Source organism: Takifugu rubripes, chromosome 20 (genome assembly GCF_901000725.2).
Source record: "Takifugu rubripes chromosome 20, fTakRub1.2, whole genome shotgun sequence".
In the NCBI taxonomy this organism is placed as follows: Eukaryota; Metazoa; Chordata; class Actinopteri; order Tetraodontiformes; family Tetraodontidae; genus Takifugu; species Takifugu rubripes.
The window spans coordinates 10,483,413-10,509,722 of NC_042304.1; the positions used below are offsets into that span (position 1 = coordinate 10,483,413).

Consider the following 26,310-nt stretch of genomic DNA (forward strand, 5'->3'; position numbering starts at 1 on the left):
TAACGACGGTCTTTCATTCACATTTATTTATGATGTGGAGAATGACTTTGTTTTTCATTGCTGTTCTCATCAAAGAGTGATATTTGACCCTTTTTGACTCAGCGGGCATTAACGTGCACATAAATACACAACACAGATGCCAACATTTGACCGTCTAGACTGTCCCCTTAGTGTCTGCATGGTAATCTTTATTTAAGTAGGTGCTCTTCTAGTGTCTGCATTTGATAAGTAAATAAATAATAAATAACAATTTAAAACATGAATAAAGCCTTGCTTATGTTCTGGTATGTATGGATATATACTGTATATACATATAGCACATTCTAATTCTTCGCTGACTGACTAAAGACTGTTGTGGCGACGGGATTCTTTGTCCAAGCCTCAAAAGTATGTGTGTGCTTTCGCTGAACTGCACATTGTCTGAAAATATGTGAGAGCAAAAATGCCAGTGACATTCTTGCAATGACCTTTGACCCTTTCAGCAGGCTTTTGTTGTTGTTTTTTTTTTGCTGCGGCTGAATCACATCAGCCCACAAGCAGCCGTACAGACACGTTTGCTGGGACGCCATCTCTATTGCTCATAGGAAACATGACTTTGGTCCTGTCTGTTCCAGGCCCGTTGTGTTTTGGCGGCGACGGTGTTGTTTTCGACGCCACTTCGCTGTTGTTGCCCTGTGGGTTATCAGTGTTGAGGAACAGGCTTCCTTTGCTCGTTACTTTGTCCTCCGCTGCATAAATCCTCTAGCTTGGAACTTCTCTGCAGACAAATATGCAGGTTATTTAATTTTTGCCCCGTTCTAAACTGGCTTTACATAACAAGCATCAGCTATGTAATAAAAGGATTACGACTCAAAGGGGGAAAATAAACAAACGCTGAATCAGAAAAAGCTGAATCGTTATCGGTTGAAATTCTGAAAGATTCGGGTAACTTTCATGAATGCTAAGGAAGAATGTGCTACACAAACACTGGCAACAAATTCCTTTCTTTCTCTTTTGTTTTTCTTCCAAATGAACCTGTCTTTCCTCATTTCTCTGCCCCCTTTCATTCTATTCTCCACATTCAGTGGTTTCCATCCTGTGTCTCAGATCCTGTGCACCAGAATTTTCATCATAGTCACAACAACAGTGCATGTGTGTCTTTGTGTGTCTGTGTGTTTGTGTGCATGTGTGTGTCCAAGTTTCCATTGGGACAACAGAGGGAAAGAAGCAGTTTTGAGAGCACTTCGTCATTTCCTTCCCGTTTCCTCCTTCACTCCACTCTTTTGTCCCCTGCAAACTGCCCCCTCTTTCCTCCACCTGGAGTCTTTCTTCTCCCTCTCTCTGATTCTATTTCGTCCATAAGTACACACACAACCCCAATGAGACCCCTGACGTTCAACCTATCCTTGCTCATATTGACACATACCCGTCTACATGCAGAATTGCACATGGTGACGCTGCCTGTTGGGTGCTGTACACGGGGCGTCCTACGTGTTGTTATTGTCGGTGAGCAAGAGATAAAGAGTCTGTGCAAGACGCAAGAATGCAGACTTTCAAGTGCAGCAGGCTGTTATTACAGGAGTCAACATGTCTAAGAGAAGGCTTGTCTGTAATAATGTGGCAATAACAACACAGGGAATCTCATTTCGTGTGAATAAATGCAGCACAGCAGCCAGGGGAGAGACACACGTGCACTACCTTTCAATCCATAACTTTAAAAGTTAATGTCAGTAAAATGAAATTCAATTTCATACACGTGCATTTCATACACGGGGAGTCTTTATGTAGCAGCAGATTAAAGTCGGTCTGATGTGAAAGATTGGTGTTTGACTCACGTGGCACTTTTTTCTTTTCTTTTAAAGTCGCAGTGCCGTGCTGGTCAGGCATGTGAATGCAGAGGAATTACGGTACCCTGGACCGGGCACACATAAGCACATCGATCTATAATCTTTTAAAAATGAAATTGACGGATACCGTTATTTGCTCTAATAAGCAAATCGCATTAACTCCCACTCAGTAATGTTCCCAGTCAGGATCCTTGTGATTAAATGCACTTTTGTGTGTGTGTGTGTGCGTGTGTGTGTGTGTGTGTTATGAGCTTGCTGAAGTATCGGAAGACTGTAAATATTTGCTAAAATGATGGGAAAAAGTTCATATCAACTATAGCAGATGTAAACACTTTATATGGGTCAGTGTAACCCTACAGCACTTCACTGGTTTCTATAATATCTAATATTCCAAAATGTTGGAAGACTTTATGGAATGTTATTGCTGTTTTATTCAGGAATAAGACACTGTTGAAGAAGGATATCATCATGGACCAAGTCATTGTCATAAAATGAACAAATAAAAACCATACAAATCGAAGCCACCGTGATGTGAAAACCAGGATTTATTTTATGATTGTTCACGATAATACTATTGTGTGTAACTGACAGTGATAATGTTGCCAGGGGAACTGGCATAAAGAGACCTGAAGAAAACGAGAGGACATTAAAACTGAAATCTACCAGTGTTATGAGGCTCAGTGGGTGGAAGAGGGCCATAGGTGGATTCCACTCATTCTTGCTTCCATCTCTCCCTGGAAGAGTCATGCGTCACCATCTGCCTTTTTAAACTGTCCATAATGACACAGTGGCAAACAAAGAGGTGTGGATAACGGACACGGTCGGCCTTAGTCCACGTTTCTAAACATGTGACTGGAGTAATCCGGTGTGAAATATCACACCAGTGGATTAGCTCACCTTCTCCTGCTGCCAATCATCCAATTTCTTTCCTGATGTTTAACAGAAAAAAGAAAATGCCTCCCCTCATTTCCCCCGCCAGTCAGCCTGACATTCAGCTCACCGAGCCGACTTTTCTTTGTGGAGAAACAAGCGGAGGTGATTTGAGGCGCAGCAGGGTGGTGCAAAATTGCTCTGGGACGATCACTGACAATGTCAGAATAATTACTGTACACAAACCTACATTTATTTTGACATTATATTGGGGTCTCGGAGATTTTCAAATGGAACAATCAAAATCTGGTCAGTAGTGTTGCCACAGACTCCGAGCCAGGCATGATGTTGTGTTGGGCTCCTTTTGTTGGTGAAGCAGCACCACCTTTGAGTCCTGGAAGGTGTGAAAGTAGGTCTCCATGCACAGGATATGACTGGATCGAGATGTTTGCTTTGTGTGAGGAATACCAGGAATATAACTTCCATGGTGGGATGTGGATGCTTTACAGTGGTGCATAGGGAGGTGACGCGTGTCAAATAATCCTCCACAGCTCCGATGTTCACATGCAGGGAGTCAGCGAGGGGAAGTCTTAACTCCCCCCGTGCATCAGTAGGCCTCGGCCCCCCTTGACTCTGTCGCTGGTCATATTTAGGATATCCTGATTCTGAAGATCCTCCTGCTATCTGCTTTTCTCTGGTCGGTGTCGTCACATGTCAAGTTCAGTTTATTTCCTGTTTACTCCCAAGACCTTTATCAGTTAAACACAATGCACAGTCCTCGTCTCGGGGTTGTGAACTCTCACGTGCAGCTGAGCAATTTTAAAGTCACGGATTCTGAAGAAACCTCCGTGCTGATGCTGTGATGTGACCTCTGATATTTCAGTGGAAGCAGGGGAAAAACGAACATGAAAGTGTGCCTAATGTGCTGAAAGCTGCACTTAAAATGGGCTTTAAAACTAATGAGTGGAATGGGCTCATATAATCCTCCACCTATAAAATCTGTAGACCGCCACAGCTAAGAGGATTTTCCTAGAAATGATTGCCATTTCTTTGGCCATTTGTTGTGCTGTGGTTGATGAATAAAATTTAAAACTGGAGGAGATTGCCACTGCGTGCCATCCGGAGACAGAAAAATGATGTTTCGCTTGTCAAACTTGATTAGCTGTACTAGGGTTGAGTCTACAAGGAATGTTGTCGTTCAAAGAAGTGAAATGTGTTGGACATGTCAACCCCAACAACATCAAACGTTTTTTAACATAGCAAATTGGCACGTTAGCCAACAGGCAGGCAGGCTGAGCCGGTGCGATACAGCACATTCCAGCAAAGCTAAAATGATGACTATGATTCAGTTTAGGAATGTCTCTAGTTATTATTAGTGGCTCCATTCACCTGACAAATTCCTGACATTCCACCGAGTGCACCGTTCTCACCTTTGGGAAAGAAGCAGCTGCAGGAGGGTCAGAGATAAATGAACTGAATCGCTGTGGATAATAAAACTCAAGAACAGCATTCCCATATCAGTTCTGGCATGAGTTCTAATGTGATATTAAAAGGAGAGAGGAGCGTGTGCACACGTCTTACTTTCCCTCTTCATCTGCTCGCTTCTGTTGTTGATCAAAGTCATTTTACTGAACAGTCTTTAAATATTTAAAATCGGAACAGCAGCTTCAGTATAAAAATAATCCAGGCAGGTGGCTGCTGTGTTCATTTATTGATGCCTGCGTGGCGCTGCGAGGGAACAGAGGGATGGGTTGTGAAGAATGTGTGTGAGCTTTTGTTAAGCATGTGTCTCCACGCTGCGTGTCTCATTGTTGTTTTCTGAACAACAGAAGCGCTCTTATCTGCGTGGAAACGCTGGTTTACATTTGCACCGCTCCAGTCAGATGCTAGCTGCACCGAGTACACAAGAACGTCGTTCAAATTCGACCCCCGGCAGATATTTGAGGAGCGCTGCCTTTAAGGCCGCTGTGCCAGTGGGAAAAACAAGAGGGAGTTGATTTTGTGACTGCTGGAGTTTGATAGATATGATGTGGGCGGAGTTCCAGTAAACAGGATCGAACATTTCAGCGGTCACGCACACTGACAATTAAGCAGCAGGTAAAATACGGCTTCAAGGGTTCCACATGATGGGAAAGTTGATCAGCTCCATCAGAGATGTGGGATGTATTTATTTCACCTGGATGGCGCTCATTGACATCGGCTCTGATTGTTTCGGTGTTCCAGGTCAGTGAGGGTCATTTCTCATCTATTGCAAAAAAATCTAAACTGAGTCACGTGTCTTCAAATCATATCACCAAAAATGACTGTTATGATTCAGGGCATCGTTATGCTTCATTAAGCTAAGATTACACATAATACGTTTGGATGCAGGTCAGAGGTCACGTGGGAGGGTGAGAGGTGTGAGTCAGTGCAAAAGTCTTCAGGCCACAACGCCTTTTCGGCACGCCGCCTGTTCGCCTATCACGCCTCCCATCCATGTGTGTCCGTGTGGACACGTGCTGTATGGTTGTTTTGGGAGCTGTATTTTCTGATTTGATTTGAAACTTACAGCGAGGACACGAAGCAGACATGATTGTGGCTCTAAGCGTGGACAGTCTTAGCTGCAACTCTTTTTTTCCCGAGATGCTCTCTATTGTTAAATTTGAAGGGTTCACTCATAATAGAGAGAGAGTCAAAATAGCATTTGCGAGGCTGTAAACAGGAAACAAGACGCAGCTTTCCATTACGCGTATGTGTTCGACTTCCTCCGGCATGTCGTCTGCCACCTCCGACTTTCTGATTCCCTCCTTGTCTCCGTGAGTAATCCTTCACACCATCACTGCAGGAGGTGTCTGTGTGTGTGTGTGTGTGTGTGTGTGTGTGTGTGTGAGACTGACCTTGCTCTTTCTAACAGGATCAGCTGACCCCGTGCACTCACGATGGCGGTGGTGGCGGGAGGAGACGCCACACTCTGGAAATTTAACAATTGCGTCGTTAAACTCGAAACAGTTAAAAAGATGAGACAATGGCAACGGGGAGATGTGAGAGATATTGATGATTATTACAATGGCGCTTGTCTGAAAAAGCTGAAACAATAACAGCGTCCTGGAAAACAGCCAGTCAGGAAGTGTGAGAGGAGACCAAACACTGGCCTCCAGCGCTGGCTGGCTGTCTGCCGTGGTGAGTCGGCGGCGTAAAGGTGACAGTGATTTAACACAAAGAAGGTCAACGGCGAGACGTCCAGAAAAGGAACTTTTAAATAAAGATAGCGAGGTGCGAATGACATGATGCATGTCTGTACTGTTCCTCCAGGTCAGAGCAGCAGAGACAAGCAGATCTGATCTGGTCCGTGGTGCTGCTTGAACTCTCCACAGGGTCATTCAGCTCATCGCCCGTCAGGGTGGCAGGTTGGATGGAGGAGAATTTGCACCAAACGCTGACCTGGATCTCAAGAAACTTCAGAATCCCAGAGAATCAACCGTCATGATCTTGTTTCCTTGCGGCTACGCTTTCATAAATGTAGCTGAAATGAAGAAGTGTGACCACAGCCAATAAACTAACAACCTAAAATCTCATCAGATTACATGTTTGAACAAGTTTGTAGACATTTAACATTTCCATTAAAATATTTGAATGTATCCATTTTCATCTTCTGCGGTTGAAATCTTTCAATATTTCCAATTCCTGCTTCTTGACATGTTCACAATCCTTTCCTGCTTATACTCTGCTACTTTATACTTTCTTTCTTCCTTTTTCTGGCCCTTGTTTCTGGATATCGTCCTGAACTATCTCTGCTGATTAGCGGCCCGCTTGAGGAAGTTGTAGGAGGAGAAGAGGCCAAACAGTGCGCTGTGCACTCCCAACCAGGCTGCATGTCTGGGCTATTTCCAGCCCCCGCCTGGCCTCAGGATGCAGCCAGAAGAAAGAAGGCAGAGGACCCTGACTCCTATTTACACTTGGCTCGGGCTCTCGTCCTCAGTGACTCCGGAAACGAAGGCCCCACTGGTTTTTTAAACAACACAGCCTCTGAAAACAACAAACTGGTCGTGAACCCCGGAGTGGTGTTTGAACTGGGACAGTAAAGGATGGTTCTTTTTGATCAAATTTGCACAAAGGGGCAGGATCTCAGGATGGCACCGTTGAGTCAGCACGTTTTAAAGAGGTTTTTTTAAGGGGGAGGTTTGTTTAATCTTCTCTGTCTTCTGTCTTCACACAGTGAAAGTCCCTCACACGTTTCCGATGGCCCCGCCCATTTTTATAATGAAGCTATTTAACAGCGTCCCAGTCACCCCGATCTGCACCGATAGATTACATCATGTCTCTGTTGTGCAGACCTCGCACATGCTAGCATGTGCAGCAGGCTTCACACATGTTTATGGGAACTTAATCTGATCTGATGTGAATGTGTTAAGTGACGGGTGTGTCCTTGGCTGGCGTGCACGGATGTGGTATTTTTAGCCAGGTTAAAGTACAGCAGTAGAAGATAATGACAGTGGTCTTAATAGCACTCAGGTCTTGAGGAGACGGAAGTCTCAAAGACCGCGAGTGATGTTCCTCCCTTTAGTCTTAAAAGGAGTCATGTTTGCCACCTGGGAGAGACTGTCGACTCAGCTCAGTCTGAACACAAATTTCAGGAACTGACACTTCTGTTTACCCACAAGCAAGAAAACATGTTTTTCTGTCTCATTTAATTAAAGAAACATGGCCCAAACTGTTTTACTTTCAATTTCAGATGCCACTCTGTTATTTCCTCTGGCATTTATTTTCTTCCTTTTTGCAGGGCTGTAACGATCAACAGCGTAGTTTATTGTGTTAAAGCCTCAAAATGTGTATTAAAAAAATATAAATCAGATAAATAAACCAATGAAATATACTAAAATGCTCAGAGTGCCTTTTCCTTTCAGCATAGTGTAGTAACTGTTTTTTTTTTAAGCGGGGCTGCATTAACCATCTCAGGTGACCTCTGGGAAGGAAACGTCAATCCACTAAAGCCTTATGGGAAATGTAGTATTTTTATTTTTATTTTTTTTATTTTTTTTTTTAAATTTAGAATGAATTACAGCAGTCATCCAGCTTCCATGTACATAATGATGAAACATGTTTCCTGTTGAAAATTACTGGATGCAGGATAACAAGGTTTCAACATCACCAGGGATCTGGAGGTGAGGTCATGATGGAGTGATTCAGGTTTTAGGCATTAAAGGGAACTTGTGATGTGGACAAGTGGCCAGACCAGTCATCTGTCTTTGGCCGCCGTGACTGCCAGTATCAGGTCTCCACATGTCATGCAGGGTGTGGGTCCTGCTGCTTGATTCCGGGCCAGCTGAGTCTCAGGGTGTTGCACATTTGCTGCCCGGCAACACTCTTGTTTCAGCTCCGTGACGCCGCACACGTTCTTCTAACCGCACGAGTATTCCAGTACTGTGGATTAATTTATCAGGCGTGTCCATGAGTCACTGACTTGTTCTGTCCTGCAGTGTCGAAACTAAATGTGAGGAAAACAAACAGAAGAAAAAACCAAAACACTTTAGCAGATTTTGCATATAACAGTAGGCTTCATCTAATTTGTTTTATCTGTATGAAATCAAATTGTTTTGGATTTCAGAAAACGAGCCTGTTCCTTCATGTCGAAAAAGTCGCCATCGATCGTATCCAACCGCTTTAGCAGTTAGAGCAGTTAAAACTGGTAAAGCTGGGAACAAACGCCACCATCAGGCCGGAATGAAACACTGAGTACACGAGGAGGATCAGCGGTTGAGTGTGTTCCGTGTTTGCTTGTGAGCACCTGTTCATACCTAATAGGATTTGGACCTGTCTCAAGGTTACGTTCAACAACAACAAGTGCTGCACTGTTTGCCCACAATGTCTCCACTCAACAATTCTTTTCAGCCCTTCTGATCATACTGACGATTTAGGGATCTTTGCCTTCTTGCCAATATGTCATCGCGTCAAATTTGTGCCAATGTTGTTAGTGTTGTGGGACAGTAAAACGTACACACAACAATTAAACGCTATTTCAGCGCAGCTGGTTCTGGTTATTTCTTCTGTGCTCCTGAGTCAATGTGGGGATGTTTAAAAGAAAAGAGGGGGGAGATTTTTAAGGAGCAACATGAACATGTAATTTTCTACCTCACATCTACTGAAATGGAATCCTGACTTTTGGGAGATGAATCAGCATTTAAAATGTAGATCACACGTTCACACTTTTGCCTAAACAGATGCAGGCGCCAGCCCAACCAGGACATCGCATGGTGCCATTATCACTCCATGCGGCTCCGCATCCTATTTTGGTTCTAAGTACAGTTTTTGGCTCAAGAGCAGGAGAAACGAGCTTTATTTCCCTGGGCTTTCAAGAACAGGCAGTCATTTACTCAAAGAGGGGTTTACCCTCAAAAAAGAACCAGGAAGATGAGCTGTAATAATGAGACGTGCACCGCGGGAGACATGTATCATCTCTCTGCAGTGAAGTTGAGACAGTTTTGGATTTGGAAGGTGCAGCCAGTGGTGGTGCACGTTGTAAATATCAGGTAAATACGTTCAGATGTTGCTTGAGTTTAATTAAGTGTGGTTTGGTTCGGATCATGTTGTGACGCAGCTTTGGCCCCAGTCTGAGGGTCATTTTAGATACTCACACTAATCTTGATCTTGATCTTGACTTCTTTGACTTCTACAGAAAGGAAATAAACATAAAACCAGACTTTCTGTAATCGAAAGGCAGATTCTTAGAATCAAGAAATGTTTTGTTTGCAACACAAACATGACAAACAGACGGCTAATAACAGGAAAAAGAACAAAATCAGGAAGTTAAGCGAAGCGCAGACACCCCCCCCCCCCCCCCCCCCCCCCCTCCATTGAAACAGGAACAAAAACACCAGGCTTCATAAAGTTCATTAAATCTACATGTATGAAATGACTGCATACATCAGATGAGTGTGAAGAGGAAGGTGTCGGCCACACAGGCCTGAGGTTCTCCGCCACTCAACTACTGCTAAAAATACAACCAGATTAGATTTGCGACTGCTTTCGCTGCAGGTGACGAAGAACCCGTGAGGAGAGAGAGATGTTCTGCTTTTGTCTGTGTTCCAACAGCCAGGTGGGCAGCATCTCTGTTTATTTAGCCTTTAAGTTCAGTGTTTTTGCAGTAACATCTGTGAAGACCCACGCCCAGGAATTCAGAAAAGCTTTAGCAATGTGCTAGAGTGGGGGAGGACCATGACGAAGCAACAATAACCCACAACAGAATGTTTAGATTCATGTGTTCATGGTCGTATTTCCCCAACAACCCTTCTTGCCTCTGAGCAGGGCTATTGTTAAGTTACTCTTGCAATAACGTCTGAAGTGAACATGTCTAAGGTTTGGTGGCTGTTTTATTTACATTTATGGCAAACAGACAGCGGTCTAAGAGGATGACCTTGGAGAGCTGGGGACAAAATGGTTTTCCAACATTTCAATGGAACGATTCTGACAAACAGACTCCAAGTTGTTCCTGTGATGTTTCAAAGTGTTGTTGCCTGGTGAAAAGAACACACTAGGTTCACTAAGGACGAGGTCAGGCAAGTCACATCTTTTTGTGTGTGTGTGTGTGTGTGTGTGTTGGACAGTTGAACGTAGCAATAACAGAAAAATGCAAGGTCAGCATCTCTGGAATGGGGCTGAAATACATCGGGGTTCATAGTGGTGGTGATAAGCGTTCAGCTGTGCACGTGGCCTGGGTTCAACCATTCACTGGCCTTCAATCCCAAAACACAGCTGGACCAAATCAAGTTCACAAATAAACAAGGAAAGAAACACTATAAGGACAAAAGCCCGTGTGAAATAGTGCACTTAAATTTCAAACAGTCGACCTGTTAAAGATGCATTCTTATAAGAGAGAAGCCAAAAGCCAGAAAGATCTTATTTGTGATGGCCAAATAAAGATATTTACCCACATTTACCAATGGAGACATGTGCATTGCAGCTTCATTACAGTTTGGATCCCTTGAATGACAGCATTCCAAACCAGTCCAGGCTGGCTGGGACTCAGAGGATTAGATTCCACTCATACTATTCACAGAGTCTAATTGCTCTGATTAAACAATGACCTGCCGCTCTGACTGGGATGTTTGCAGTTAAATCGGTCCGGCCTGGAGGAGAGCATTAGTCAGGTCTTCCATGTAGCATCGGGGCACAAGCAGCTGGAGGAAGTGTGGTGTGGGAGGCTGATCACTGCTAAAACCGCTTTTTCAATGAGCAGGTAACAAACAGGCACAACTGTGTGTTAGCATTGAGTGGCAAAGTCCAAACCAAGACTGCAAACGAGAATTTTCATTATAGGCTTATAATCAATCACAACAAAAAAGAGAAACGCATTGAACCAAACAGGTTTAGAAGATAGAAAACTAGCATGATGTTTCCATGCTGCCTTCTTTTGTCTCTAAATAAGACTTCAAATGCATTTACCTGTAATGTTTTTTATGTTTTATAACAATAAGACATCAGTTAATATGGTAGCCAGAGGAGAAATGTGAAAACAGATAACAGTTTCCTTTCTTCTAACAAAGCCTGCAGCGTAGAGAAATGAAGGAATATTAGCCTCTAAGAAACCATCGATCGAACATCTGAACGTTTTCCTTTTTAGCTCCTGATGAAACCCTCCGTTCTGACAGAAACCACAGCAATGAGACCTGCATTCGTCCCCTTTAGCAGCACCGTCGTGCTTCCAAACTGGGCACCTAAAAACAATGGCTTATAACGAAATGCCGGGGCGTCTGAGCCATGCAGGACAAAACAAACATCTTCTCAGGGAAAAGTCGAAATACAATTAGAGACTCGCCTCTATGGCCGATACTTCAGCAGAGGTGCAGCAACACTTTCTCTGGCCCTGTTTCTATTCTGGACAAAGAAAGGAGAGCACCTCATTAGTCAAACACAATTGGTATGGCTATAGATTTAGCCATGCTCCAGAGCTCTGAGTGGTGCAGGAGATGATCATTCATAAGACCTATAAATACCTCGGCTGCTGTGCATTCAGACTCGTGTGTGCCTCAGTTTATTTTCAGATGCCTCATACCATAACCCAGTTCGTCCGGAGATCCTTCTCCTTATGTTGTGCACATGATAATTAGGGACAGAAATAAAGGTGAGCGCTAACAGGACATCTCCTTAGAGGTGCAGGCACTCACACGCAAGCGGGAGGGTTTTACTGTCTGTCCACAGTTTTTCATAGTTGCTCTCTAAATAAGCGCTTAAACATATCTGACCTCTGGATGGAGGGGTCCTTTCCCCTACATCCTCTGTAGCCATTGAGCTGATTAAGCCCGGTTCTCAAAACTGATCCTCACACACGGCACGCCGGCACAAAGGGGCTCTTAAACTCAAAGAAAACACTGGCCGAACTCCCCCAGCCAGACCGCGATAGAGGAAACACAAGCCCACCTGTGTTCCTTCCAGAACAACAACACACACACAAAGAAATGCCTATGGAGATGGAGGGACTGCTCGGAGGTCTGCTATCCACCGGTGGGGTGGGAGAAAACAACAACACGGAGAGGAAACATCTGTAGAGAGGGTCAACAGCACATGGTGGAATTTCCGCACACAAAGGATGACTCATAAAATCATTTTCCCCGTCCTGAAGAGGGAATATTGCAGTAGATTTTGTCCTTTTATTCAGCACAATATGTGATAATTGATGCTCACAGGTGTTCCCTCCTGTGCAGAGGTACCGCAGCACTTCACAAATGAGCACTGAGAAAGAAGCCAACAGCTCTGCATCGTTCATCTTTTAAAGCAGAATAAACTCGTCGGGTGATCTATGAAGATGATGGATCGTTACGTGGCGTCTTGTCTGCCCAGGCGTTTCCATCGGCGACGCCTCATAGTCAGAGCAGAAGTGGGTCTTCGTTAAGACTAATGCTCTGGTTGCAGAGGTTTAATGGGGGCCGGATCCGATCCCGCTCTACTTCCAGCTGAAATGATTTCAGGAAACATGATTAGCTGAGTAAATTGCACGGGCAAGTTGGAACTCAAACATAAGTCGAGTTCGCTCTGCAGTTGCCGCGGAGACACTTTAAAAGGAATGAAAGGGCCCAGAAAAGGCTCCAGTTTCTCCATCATAAACATCTGATTGCACGAGTGTTGCTCATTACAGCAACAATAGAAGCTGATGGAACAGACTAGCACTCTTGAAACCTCGTGACATCGTTTTGTCTGTTCTTTGCATCCTCCACCCCACTTGCTGTAGCCTACATACGTCTCTCTCCCTGTTCAGAGAAATGGAATCACACGTGAGGCAGACGTGATTTCACACATGATTTCCGTTATCTGTGAAAATCACTTTAAAAAGAGCTATCTTGACTGTTTAAAAAGTATTGGGGAGTTCTGTTTGCCTGAAGGATGTTTTTATCTACATGGCTGAAAATGAAAATGAGCGTTAGCGTGTTATTTGGGAGTCGACAGGGGATATTTGAGGATTTGGACCCAGCGCAGGTGTGCGCTCTGCATTTAATCTGATTTGAAATCAGATGATCTGATAGCCTCATCCCAAATAATAGCAACATAAAGAATGTTTTTGACTCTTCCTCCACATGAGTTGGCTTTACTAAAACATTTTTTTCCCACCCGTTGATGGTTATTTCCTCCTCTGTGTCTTGTGATCCAGGCGATCAGCTCCTGCTGGATTTCAGACGAGGTCATGTCGCACATAAAAACAGTGAGAAACAGCCATTCGGTAAAGAGGCCAACTGAAAGAACAGGTCACCACAATCGGAACAATGGAGAAGAAGATGGAGAGGCAGACAGAGGGGAGACGCAGACAGGAAACACATAACAGACGAGACAGGAAAAGTACAACTGAACCAAATTCATGACGGATAAACAAAACCAATCTGCACCCTGACGGAGTTTAGAAATAGGACAGGCACATGCAGCCACACGTGTGGCTGGTCCAGCACGCAGTCTGCAGAGCACTGGCTGCCCTCTGCACGCATGTTGAACAGATTCATCTTCTTAATCTCTGCTGCTATAAATGCTACATGCTAATGACCCCCAGACAGAATGAGGCCACGGCGACCATGGATGAGCAATGAGGCGTCACCTGCACCGTTCCACGTTCTAAACGGGCTGTAATTTTCATAAACCTGAATGGATGAACGTCGCAGATAACTACGGTGCACGTATCACTTGCCTGGATAGAACACGATATGATCATATTCCATCTGTCAGGAAAGGGCATCACCAGACGTGCACGGGCAGGTGTCTTGTCGCTCAGCTGATGGTATTTTCACGTGACAGGTGATCTATTTATGTCGCTCTTGTGACCAACGTGAGCTGGCGCTGTAAAGAAAGTGGGCACATTAGCAATGATGTCAATAATGTTGACATTTCAGGCAAAAATAACCAAGATTTTCATAGTGTTTGAGTGAAAAGCAAATAATTCAGATGATATTTGCCTTTGGAATTATGTTTGTGGTGGCGCTCTTTGATATAGATATTCACAGAAAAGTAAATGAAGAAACTGACAACAGATTTAATCAGCTTGTTTACAGCAGCTTGAACAAGTTCAATAAGCTACAACAGATTTATTTCTAACTAAAGAGCAGACTACAAGTGACAGAAGCAAACTTGATACAACCAACACCGGTTCAAATTTATCATTTTATATTTAGTTCTTCCTGCAGGACACCTCAGCCAGAAAGAGCACCATGAACACAGTGAGCATCCAGGCACAACAAACTTGCCACTCCTCTGCTGAAGGATGTCAAATTTCTTAGAAGTGTGGCTTTTGTCTTCTGTTTAAATGTTTTTGAGGTTCCGGCTGGTAAAAGTGCAAAAATAGAGGCTCTCAGTGAAAGATCCACACCAACACGCCATTATGGTTGTCTTGACGATCATTTTTGAAGGTTCCACTCTTTCATGGTCTTTGAGTCTGAGGAGAATCATCTAATTGGATGTGTTGTTATTCCCTCAGATATATCCCGACGTCTGTAGGGGTACCACATGGCTCCGTCTGAGGCCCGCTGTTATTTGTAATGAATATAAATGAAATTGGAATTAAAAATCTGCCTTTCGTGTCTGTGTTGATGACACTCATCTGCTCTCCAGTATCCACTGCTGCTAATAACGTCCACCTGCAACTCTTGCGGACGATAACAGGAAATTGGGGAACAAACTGAGCTTGAGAGGGAAATGACTTTTCTCTGTGCCATATTCTGCAGCTGACTCTACAAGTTCTGCTTTTTCCACCCCTGTGAACGCAGCTCATGATTGAAATTCCTGTCCTCTTGTGTTCATCACCTAACTCATTGGTATGTGTTTATCTACAAACTCTCCTCTATTCTGTTTTTTAACAGACACTTGGAAGTCATGCTCTTCCTTCTATGGACATTCTCCAATTTGCTGTTAAGTAAGCAGCCAACTGTGAAATCATTTTTTGGGGGGGTTCTCGGTACATAATGTGTTGAAGAATTTACAGCCTGAGCTTCAGTTTCTACCTTTACTTAATATAATGAACACTGAGGCTAAATAAACATACAGGTATCAAACACTTCTATTATTTTAACAGGATTTTTGGAATTTCACCTGTCGAAATATTAACAAAAACCAGATAAATAGTTAGATACCGTAGTTATTACCACATTCATAAGTACCGTTATCGCATCAATATGCCGGAGCAAAACTAGAAATGTTAAAAAAGTTTGGAGGAAGATGAAAAGTTTGTTACTTTCACACAGTTTGATCAAACATCAGTTTGTACTTGAAAACCTCATGACTTGTAAAATCTCCTGCCCACTCCAGAAGGATAAGAACATGAAAGGGAGCTCTTTCGGGGATTAAGCGGTGCCATCAGTCAAGCTTCCCGTCGGGCTACAGACCTCGGTAAGTTCGGGAGAAGTCATGTGATTAGGTCACAGGATGATGTAGATGGCCGGCCTCAGAGACTGGGACCACAGAGAGGAGCTCATTTTGACCGGCCAGAGGGTCACGTGCATTTCAACCGCTAGAAAATTTAAGTTCATATACCGGTAAGTACTCATTGGCACACTGCCATTCAGATCCCATAAGTCCCGGTGAAAGGTGAAATTCATTTTCTCTCCAAACTTTTGCAGGCATAAAAGCCTTAAGTCAGCTCTGGGTCAGGACATTTAAAAGTTTAACTATCAAAACACCATTCCAGCTTAATTTCTGGGTAACTATTGCTTTTATTAGGATGAAATTAGGCTTTTGTCAGCAATAATCAATACTCTGACGCAGGATAAACAGAAGAGAACAATGACATTGCTTTGTGTTGCATTAATCTCATTGATTTAGCAGTTTGCTGCTATTTAATACATTATTGGTGAGTAAACTGGACATCTTCTGTTTCTGAGGCTCTTTGCCTACTTTGATATTGGTATTGTGTTGCCTTCACGTGACACATTTGTTTGCTAAGTGTGAGAACACGGCTGCTGGAGCGGAAAACAGCAGACCTAATATTCTGGTCACTGATAAAGCCTTCTCCGTGGAAAACATGACATCATCCCAGAGCCTGTTGGTCTGACAGGACAAACCTTCCCAGTATTCCATTTCTAGGAACTGAACCTCAGATGTGGGATGAGATTCCAGGTACGTGTTTAGGGTAAACAGAGGCCGATGAAGTGTTAGGCGGGAAAGCACAGGAAGAGTATGATTACACGTGGCCCCACGCATTCCTCCTGTATCTGGTGTATCTGCCAAAGCTTTAGACAGAAGAGAAGAGTAATTATGGTCTAGTGTCATATGGAGTCCAATCTAAAATGGACTATTTCTAAACCTTTTTTAGAGTTCTGTCAGTAATGTAAGGTTTTTTTTTTTTCAAAGATCACCCTTTTAAGCTGATGATAAATGGAAGGCTCCATGTGGTCTCGTGGCAGATCAAAATAATAGCTGTTGATTACATGTGAGTGTGATCCAACATCACTGTAGAAGGGTGTTATGATCCTTGGTAATTACAGGGCGAGGCTGCGGTTCAGTTCAAACTTTTCATTTTAGCTGAATTTTTTGATTAGTGAATTAGTACAATGGGAAATTTTTACCAAAAGTTTGAATAAGGAGGACATGGATTCACATGGTAAGCATGCTGTTGAAGAAGGAATCTGGAATTGATGTAGATATTTCCACTTTTCAACACATTAGTGGAAAACTTTTTCCCTTAAAAAGCATGATCTTTGGCCCCATGGCCGTCTGAAATCCCTGTTCCTGTCTGGTCCTGCTCAAGGTTTCTACCTATTAAAAGGGAGATTTTCCATGCCACTGTTGTTTGTTCGAAGTTCAGGCTCAGGGGTTCTAGAACGCCACTAAAAACAATTTCCATTGTAAGAGATGATACATAAACAGCCTCTCATTGTTTTCAACTTCTTTTGTTTTAGATTTTAGCTTCACTTCAAACTGTGACAGCAGTCACAGAGCAATCAGGGTATCTCTGATCAAACGTGAACACTTCTTTGATTAGCATTTTCTGCATATTTGAATGCTTTTACAGCGTGAGTAACAGCACTTAAAAAATACAGACCAATTTAATATACCGCTACAGCAATAAATACAAGGAGGTTGGAGGCGTTTTCTTATTAGAATTTTGGACAAACCAGCAACGCTTCTTGACAACATTCAACACAGTCAATTACAGTAGGATATAGAATAAACCGAAGCGATGCCAGCCGTCAGAGGAGGGCGCTTTTGTTGAGGCGGGGTGTTTGATGCTCATGTCGGTGTGTGGAGGCTCTTACAAGGCCAGGAGTGAACAAACAAGACTGATCCTTTGAGACCTTGGAACCGCAGAGACCTCAGAGCTGATGCCATCTTCACTCACGCTAGCTTGATCAGGCTAACTGGTCAAATATGCTCCCGCCGGACTCTACATCCACCTGGAAACATCCCAGCACACAAAGAAGCGGATACACAATATGTATGTCCCAAATCAAGAATTACAGCAGTAACCAGGACTACCAGATATTGTTTCAGCTCCCTTGAGCAGTAACTCTCCAGGTGGGATTGTTGCACTGTAAAAAATAAGGCTAGACCTTTGTGTGAGTGACTGAAGTTGAGCCAAAGCAAAACATTTGGCCTGTTTGTTCGTGTTACCAAAGTCAGGTTCAATTGATAGGTCATTCTCTTTCGCTACAACCTCAACATCCGTCATTCTCTTGATCAGCTTCATAGTATTGATTGAACAGATGGTTAAACAGATGGGCCAACAACTGTGCAGACCATTTTGCATTCTCTGCAGGCTCCAGATTTGGCATTTGGATTATGTGTCTATGCAAGAACTCTCTGACCCAAAAAGTGTTTTTATAACCCAGATGTGAGCTGATGAACAATGGACAGGCTGATCATGGACATGGGGGGGAATACTGTCACGGCCTTAAAAACACTGTGAATAGTGATGACCACGGTGGTAACACGCATAAAATGCTGAAATTGTTGTGATTTTCCCAAAGATAGATTGCTTTGCATAGCAGGAGGGAAGGGAGAAGTACGTGCTGTGCTATTCTAAACGCCTCTATTGTTGTTGAACACAGACCAGATTTTACCTCAACTCCACTTGCGTAACATCCAACCTTGGCTGTCTAACCCCTGCAGGTCTCTCCGCCACAGTTTTTGAGAATTATGCTAACATGCATGCTTTTTCACATTCATTTTTCATCTTTGCTAAATTCAACAGATGATACATGCATGACTCACAGGACACCACTGTTTGTTTGTTGTTGTTTTATAATAAAAAAAAGCATCTTGATGCCTTGTTATTCTTTGTTTTGTTTTTCCAGGTCATGTTATTCAACCTTTTCCCAATTATCTTCTGTAAAGTCTTGCTTTTTTTCTTCAGGGCCCCGTTTCTATTGATAATGCGGAGCGTCATTCCTCCTGAAATGTTAGCCTCACACTTTGGTGCTGTCTCATTCTGCCTGGCTGGATGCTGCCTTTCCTTGACAACTGTTACCAGGACACGAACTTCTTTCCCCTCCATTTATAATTGTTTGTTCTGCATAACTGGACTCTGTATCCAGACAGGCTTATTAGCTGTCTACATTGTGTTGCAGAGACAATAATTAGACATGGTAGACTTCCCTGTGTTGATGTGGTCCCTGTAGACCGCTGACACCCCTTCACAGTAGTAGAGCTCGAAACCACCCGTGTCCTTCAGCTACCGGGTTCCACCTCACTTCCTGGCATAGAGAGGCTCTTCTCTGGCTTTCAAAGGGCTTTGCTGGTGCCCCAAACTTGGCACGCTCTATCTGATGCCCTCTCATCCTTCTGCCTTGATGAAAACAAAAGGAGGAATCTGCATCTTAGTTCTGACCCATATAGACAATATACAGGGGGATCGTCGGACAGCCCCTCTCATTAGAGCCCCCTGCCTCAACCTTCTCGCCACACCATGCTGCAAGTGATGAGACCACCACCAAAAATAGTTACATAACCTCCAGAGACAAAGAATAAAGAGACATTTGTTCCTAGAGAGGGAGCTTTCTAGTGCAGGAGCAGCGTCACAGTTCTTGGAAATTTCAAGAACTGTGACTCTCAAGAGAATAAATAAACAGGTGAACACAAGAGTATTTTTGTCCTGCGTAGTTGTGCATTCATTCCAGAAATATCAAGCTTCTCCATCAGTAATTCGCCTTATCTGGGTTATCTTCATCCTTCAATCTCCTTCTGGCGTGGCCACATTCAGGTTGCTGCTCAGAGTCGTTCATGATCGACGTCTGAACGTGCACATGTGTACACACAGGTGTATTTACAAATAACTGCTAGTGTTCCTAATGTCATGAGGGATTTCACAGTACCGTAGCCTTCTGCAGACTAGATTGCAGATGTTGTGCCTCCGCTCGTCCGTCAGACTGTTTAATCCCTCACAGTGCATTCCTTGTTTTATGATGTAACTCACACCGCTGCCAGGCATTCCTGGGAATCACGCTGCTGAATGTAAAACAGAGATTGTTGTCCCAGACATGAGAGCTCCCTTTTCTCTGGGACAAAATGGGTGATTTAACGACTCATGACACAGCTCTCGCCAGTGAGAGGGATTAAAAACATATATTAAATACAGGTTTTACATCATTCTCTGTTGCTTTTGTTTAGCTCTGGAGATGCTTCTGCTGATTTGCTGCAGTCTTCAAACCAGCAGACCGAGTGGCTGCTTGACCGTTCAAATCAATTAAACCGATCAGGATTTGGGAATAATTAGTCGAGCTCATTCACACAACAAAGGGCCAACTTCAGGAGCTATTCTGGGGTTTTATTGAAGGGGGACAGGGATCGAACTGATGATCTCCAGATCACTGGGGAGACCACTCTACCGTCTGGGTTGACATGACATTAGTCACGGCAGCACTGACATGCAACGACGTTGCTACGGCGACACTATCAGCGGTTATGCTGGGAAAACGGAAGACGGATGATCCATGAGGTAAACCAGCGGCAGGCTGAGTGAGAGCTGTAATCACTCACCTCCTGGCCCCAGTGGGCATCAGGAACTACGTATCTAGCAAGCCAAGACGACTACTTCAGAAAGCTGATGACAAAAATGATACCTAGGTGACCTCAGCTCTCTCTAAATACACAGAAAAGAAAAATGAAAGTCAAAACAAGCTAAATCAAAGTTAATGGAGATTTTAGGGGTAAAAACAACAAAACAAGCTCATTTCAAGGATTTCCAGTTCACACTCACGTACACACACACACACACACACACACACACACACACACACAGTCTGCATGGAGTTGGATAACATCTTGAATCTGCAATTATTTCTTCATCCTCTTGGTTTTAACTAACCATGTGCTGTCATAGACCTCAACCGAGACGCTCTTGAGCCATTGTTGGTGCATCCTCTGCACTGTACAACAATGAAGGCTGTAAAAAGTGGAATAGCAGCTGGTCAAATCACTCCAGCCCTGCTTTGATAAGTCTGAGAGAGGATCAGCACTGATGTAAACTCAGGAAACAAAATTTCCCAGGGCCTGTTTTCTGAGCTGACAGACTCTGAGTTTTCTGTTTCAGGACATCAGCTGAGTCAAGGTTACCCTGAGTGGAGCTCATGCACAAGCATCACCTAAAAAAGAAAAAGCCAAATCCTCAGCCATCTCATCACTACCAGTATTTAAAAGTCCTTATGAAAGGCACACTTAAATGCCTGTTATACAAGCATGCCTCTGAGTTTGTGTTTTCTGGATATGTTCAAATTTGACCTCCATTACCGCCCACAAAACGTGTGGCCTTCTGCCACCACAGCTCACAGAGGCTCTGAGGTGGCTCTGAGCTGGAAGAGTGGGTGGGCCACACCACAGGACACAAGGGCCTACATGAGAGCTAAATTATAAATGAATGGCACATGTACATTCATCCTTTTTCTAGTATTAGCTAACTAATGGCCGTCCATTCATCACAGACAATTTGGCAGACTGATTTTTCTCAAAAGAGTAGGCTACAGTTCCCTGTAGCTGGCTGCTGGTTTTCTCATATTTTAATCTATTTAAAGATGACTCAGAATCTAAAAAGGTGTGTTGGGACCTGCACACCATTGTAAAAAATAATTAAAAAAATAAGAGATGTACATTAGGTGGAGCACCTTTCTGGGTAATCATCAGTGGGCTAATCTTCTTCTACCAGTGACTGATGGTGTAATCTGTTATATGGAGCCTTCTGCTATAACAGACCTCTATCATTTTAAGTACTCTTCATATTTCACAGGGTTTTCATCATGGGTAGATTAATTACAAATTATAAATGAAAATTCTCATTTCATTACAGAAGGATGATGAGCAGTGCTGGAAATGCAAATGAGGGTCCATCACCCCCCAGCAACAACTGTTCCAGGTGTACTTGCAAACACAATTTAATAAGTCCAATCTGGAAATGGATCATAAAAGGCAAAAGATATAAATGGAAAAACAACTGCTGGATCAACAGTTAAAGGTGGGCGAGATGCCCACAGGTGGATGATTAACCATACATTTGTATTTCCAGAATATAAGACTTTATGTCTCTTCCAGGGTCATAAAGTCCCCTTCCAGGGGAGGGTTGGGACTCATGTCTGGATCAGCAGGGGAAGGAGAGGACATTGTTCCCCTCTGATAGTGGCAATATTGTGTAGGATGACATACTCCGCTATGATGTCACAAGCCCTTCTGGAGTGACCCTGAACCTGTAAAGGCACCAGAATCAGGCCTCAAGCGTCCCGATGGTCATCCCGACTCTGGTGTTCTGAAGAGAGCGTTGCTGTGGGCTGAGGTCGGGGTCAGGGGTCAGGGGTCAGCGGATGGCAGCGGTACCCTCCGGGACAGACAGATACATCTGTTTATTGCATTGTATATTAACTCACCATGGGCAAATCTATCAGTTAGTCTTATCTGTAATTAATGCTGTGGATGGATCCCCTATTCACATAATCTCTGTAATCTGTGTAGGAGATAGGATGGGACTGAGCTGTCAATGCAGTGACCACACCCGGAAACCCCTAATTATATATCAAATTGACAAATTAGTGCTTTGAGTCTCAACGCTTTATGACAAACAGTAATTATTGCTTGCAACTGATACCTGCGGTTCTGTGGAACGCTTCCTTGAGACGTCTGGTGAGTTGGGAACAATACAAACGTGTATAGAAGCCGTATCAGCTCAAGTGCCACATGTCTGGCAGCCTGACAGACTGTTGCCTTGGACACATGCTCTGCATCACCAACGTTAAACAAAAACTGCTGCTGGCACAAAAATAAAGAAGAGCAATGAAGAGAATTTGCTCGGAAAGGAGCATTTACACAATCTGTCATAGGAGCGAGGCCACTGCTGAGAATATTGTTCAGATAAATTATTGATGGAGCAGAGAGACGATAAAAACAGATGCTCAAGGGGGAATGTTGACACATCCAGTCGGGATCTGATAATCCTCTCCCAACCGAAATGCCCAAGTATCAGAGCTCCGGACACGCCATGTCTGCCACCACCTTCAGTCGGGTTGGTTGGAGCAGGTTAGTTTATGTTCCCCTTTGTGAGTTCCTCTCATCTCACGGTTGACTAACTCAGGGTTGTCACCAAACCTGCTTCCTGAGACGGGCCCCTGGAGACTCAAAGTTTAACTCTTGGAACTCATCCCAGCAGGGAATTCGACCATGAGGCAACAGGTGGGTTGAAATAGACGAGTCGATTGTGAACGGGCTGCAGGTCATAATCACCCTCAGCACAGCACTGCAAGGAAAGGACCCCCACCAAAACAGACCACATGATCCACCCTTTATGTCGAATGGAGCAGACAGTAAGAGAAAACGTGCATTTAATAGTTGAGGAAGAAGGAAAAGAGGAAGCTCCGAGTCCACTGAGAGGATGAAGGAGGATGTGGTGGCAGGGGCCCGTGGCTGACCGCTGACCTGCTGCTTCTGCTCCAGAGCGATACGAGCTGTTAGCGGATTACAGCTGCTCATAACCCGAGGCCGGCACAGTTCGGGCCCACTGTGTATCAACGCTGATAAAGTTACCCGTCAGAGGGCTGCTGCTGCTGGAGTTCACCAGATGAAAAAACACACACCTTTTTACTTCATAGATTAAGAAAAAAAACCTTCTCTGGGGCACCCTTTTTTTTAATTAATATTGGGAATTGTGTTTTCCCAATTCTATTTATCCAGGAGATGATGTCAGGAAATCACTACCTTATCTACGGGCCAAAGTTTGGTACTTTCTTGATAAAAGACTGGAATGGAGCTTATCACGTGCGTGCGTGCGTGCATGTGTGTGTGTGTGGGTGTGTGTGTAGTCTAAAGGCTATATGAGAAGGACCTTTTTACCTCAAGCACATTATGGCAACAAAGTTTCTAGTTTGGAACGAGCATCAAATAGAATCAAAGCTTCTGTATCTAGAGGGTGAACCCTGTGGTTCTGGATAGATGGGGAATCATCTATGATGTCTGATTGGAAATGAAATTTCCAGAACACAACAACCATGACTGGTGGCAGCAGCTTGGAGGCAACAGTTGTGATATTCTTAGTAAGAGTGAACGTAGAATTAATAAGAGGATAAAATAGAAATCCCAATACAAGAATTCAAATCACCAGAAAGGTCTTCGTAAAGACCACGTGGCTCTCGGCTTCTAATAATCTCATGGTTCTGTATGTAATGTGATCTCCTACAGCCTGGAACTGATCTGCGTCTTAACATTCAAGTCAGTGTTATAAAAATGGAAATTCTGACCTCATTTGAGCATTTTCATCATGAACTTTGAATTGGGATTAGAATCAGCACCAAACTGTCACACTTCACCTTCTGACCGATAAGTTTTGATTCATTATTACCTCCAGGTTTGATGGAAATAAAAGATGAAGCCCTTCCAATGAGGTTTGGATCAGCGTCACATTGTAATGTGAAAATGCACTTTCTAAATGTTGCTGATCAATTTTGAATAATAATTAAGCTTTTGCATTGTCATAGAATACTCCAGGTCATTATGTGGCTGGTTGGGGAGAGAAGGAATCCGAACCAAGGCCCTGTGTGTCTGAGAAAGATGCAAATCTTCAGAAAGTGGTGTCAGCGCGTTGGAGCGCCGACGTGATAAAACATTGTTTCTCCCTTTGAACAGAGTTCATTTAGCCGCAGACGCTTTTCTCTTTGTGTTTCGTCAGTGTAACCAGTCGATGGTTCTGTTCACGAACTGTGAAGACTTCTGATGTTCGACTCTTTGTGATTCAGAATTTAAAGCCTGGTTTCCTCTCTCTGGCACCAAATGAGAGAGCAGCTTCAAACGACATCTTGAACACAGAACCTTAGGACCTCTTACTGCCTAAAACTGCTTAAAAAATGACCGATATGGAAGTTTCTACATAATAATCCACCAGATCCAGTTGCTATTGACTGCATTTACTCATTAAATTGAACGTAAAGCTGATTTAAAACTGATCCTCCACATTGCCTTTTGTGCAAGTTGAATTAAAATTTGTGTTATATTTTCACAAAAAATGAATGTTTCTGATGTCTTTGCTACAAAATCTTCTGTGAACAATGATGTTTTTTGGCTTTTGTTTTTGTTCCTTAGCAGCCCAGAAAGCCCTGAATAAACGCACAACACAGATCAGGAAATTAGATTTTCATTTCCAGCACAGCAGCAATAAAAGTGAGCAGTCATTGGACGCTTGCCCTCAAATTACCCTTTTTGCCACTCCCACTCAGCTTGTTTCCCTTATTTGTGTTGTATGTTCAGGTTAAATTTAGATCAGAGGGGCTAAATTTAGTCAGGCGGTGGCTAATCTTGTTTTTTTAAAATCAGTTAAAACCAGTCCACCCGTGATGTTTTACCCAGAAGCACCACGCCGATAATTAGGCCTCAGCCTCGGAGTTACAAAAGGAAAATCAATAAAGTGCCACTTGAATGGGGAACTGGTGTGCCAAATAAAAACCAGCCAGGTTGCCCATTTCGGGTGCATCAGGTGAAACACGAGACCTCGTGAGGTGCAGAATGACGGCAAACGTCTCGGTTTGCAGGAGACACACACCCATTAGCTTAAACTGTGCGTCTAAGCTGTTACAGATATGCAAGCGTGAGTGGGACACAGACAAAGGCCGCAGTGTACGGGGGTCGGCCAGGTCCTTTACGCGTTTGCAGATGTAATTTCTCTGATCAAAATTTGTGATAGCGCTGTGTAACATGAAGATGTGGTGAGATGGAGAGGGGTACAATGGTCTCATTTAGGAGGACATCCGGTGTTGGCGATCCCCGGTCACAGAGGTGACTTCAAGCTTATGTGGTTCACCTGTACGTGGCGCCGCGGACATGTAGGCCTTCCAGGGCAACGTTCTGCTGTGACAGGTGACAACGACATTGATCCAGACTTGATCCCTGTGGCGTTTACGTGCACGTATGTGATGCTGACGGGCAGCCGTCCTGAACCGGCTGCTTTGATGCAGCACAAATAACAAATAAATGAAAAGAAGCCCATCGGAATGAACAAGAAACTCACATAGAGGTGACAAATTTCGCATGGGGTTAGTTATGCAACGCCTGTCCTGCTGTAATGGGGCTGCTTTCTGGAGCGTGGACAACGTGTTTGCATGAATTTAAGTAGCTTATCAAGTTCGCTTACATAACAAGGGCTGTTGGGTGTCATGCATGAGTACTAGTCCAAATACTTGTCACAGTATTAATTAGTTTGTTTGCTCTTGGTCGGTTGCCAACCAGCCTTCAGCAGCTTGTGAAGACCATGTTGGATGGAAGAGCTCTGGCAAAGCCACACTGCCACCATCAATTTTATCACAGCATGTTTGGAAGGCAACATCTGGTTTTATCTGAAACCGCTCGAGATGATCATTTCCAGATATTATTACTAGACAGCACCAATAATTTGTGACTAGTGAAGGTCGGGAAGGTTGGATGAATAGCTGTCCTCACTCTTTTTTAAGTGTTCTTCCTCGGCAAAATGGATTTGACTTCATCCACCGTTATTTAAAATCCAGAAATTCTTTTTATAAGGAACAATTTAGAAAATGGCACCGAGGGTTGACCTCTAGTTTTTTTGGTCTTTCAGTTGTGAGATTAGTGAGTTTTTAAGTATTGGATTTAGGGCTGTTTGACCTCTCCAGGCTACTGTGGAAACAAAGCAACAGGTTAGCACTTTAGAGGTTGATCCATGTCCATTTTGCTAAAGTCATTAACAAATTACAAC

The 26,310-nt window shown here is 43.6% G+C and overlaps 1 long non-coding RNA gene across 1 annotated transcript; it reads left to right on the forward strand.

Moving 5' to 3' along the window:
* The first annotated feature begins 5,172 nt into the window (after positions 1–5,172).
* On the forward strand, positions 5,173–6,313 carry LOC115247228 (uncharacterized). Its single transcript, XR_003886290.1, has 2 exons — positions 5,173–5,491; positions 5,988–6,313. It is a non-coding gene; the product is annotated as an uncharacterized lncRNA (long non-coding RNA).
* The last annotated feature ends 19,997 nt before the right edge of the window (positions 6,314–26,310 follow it).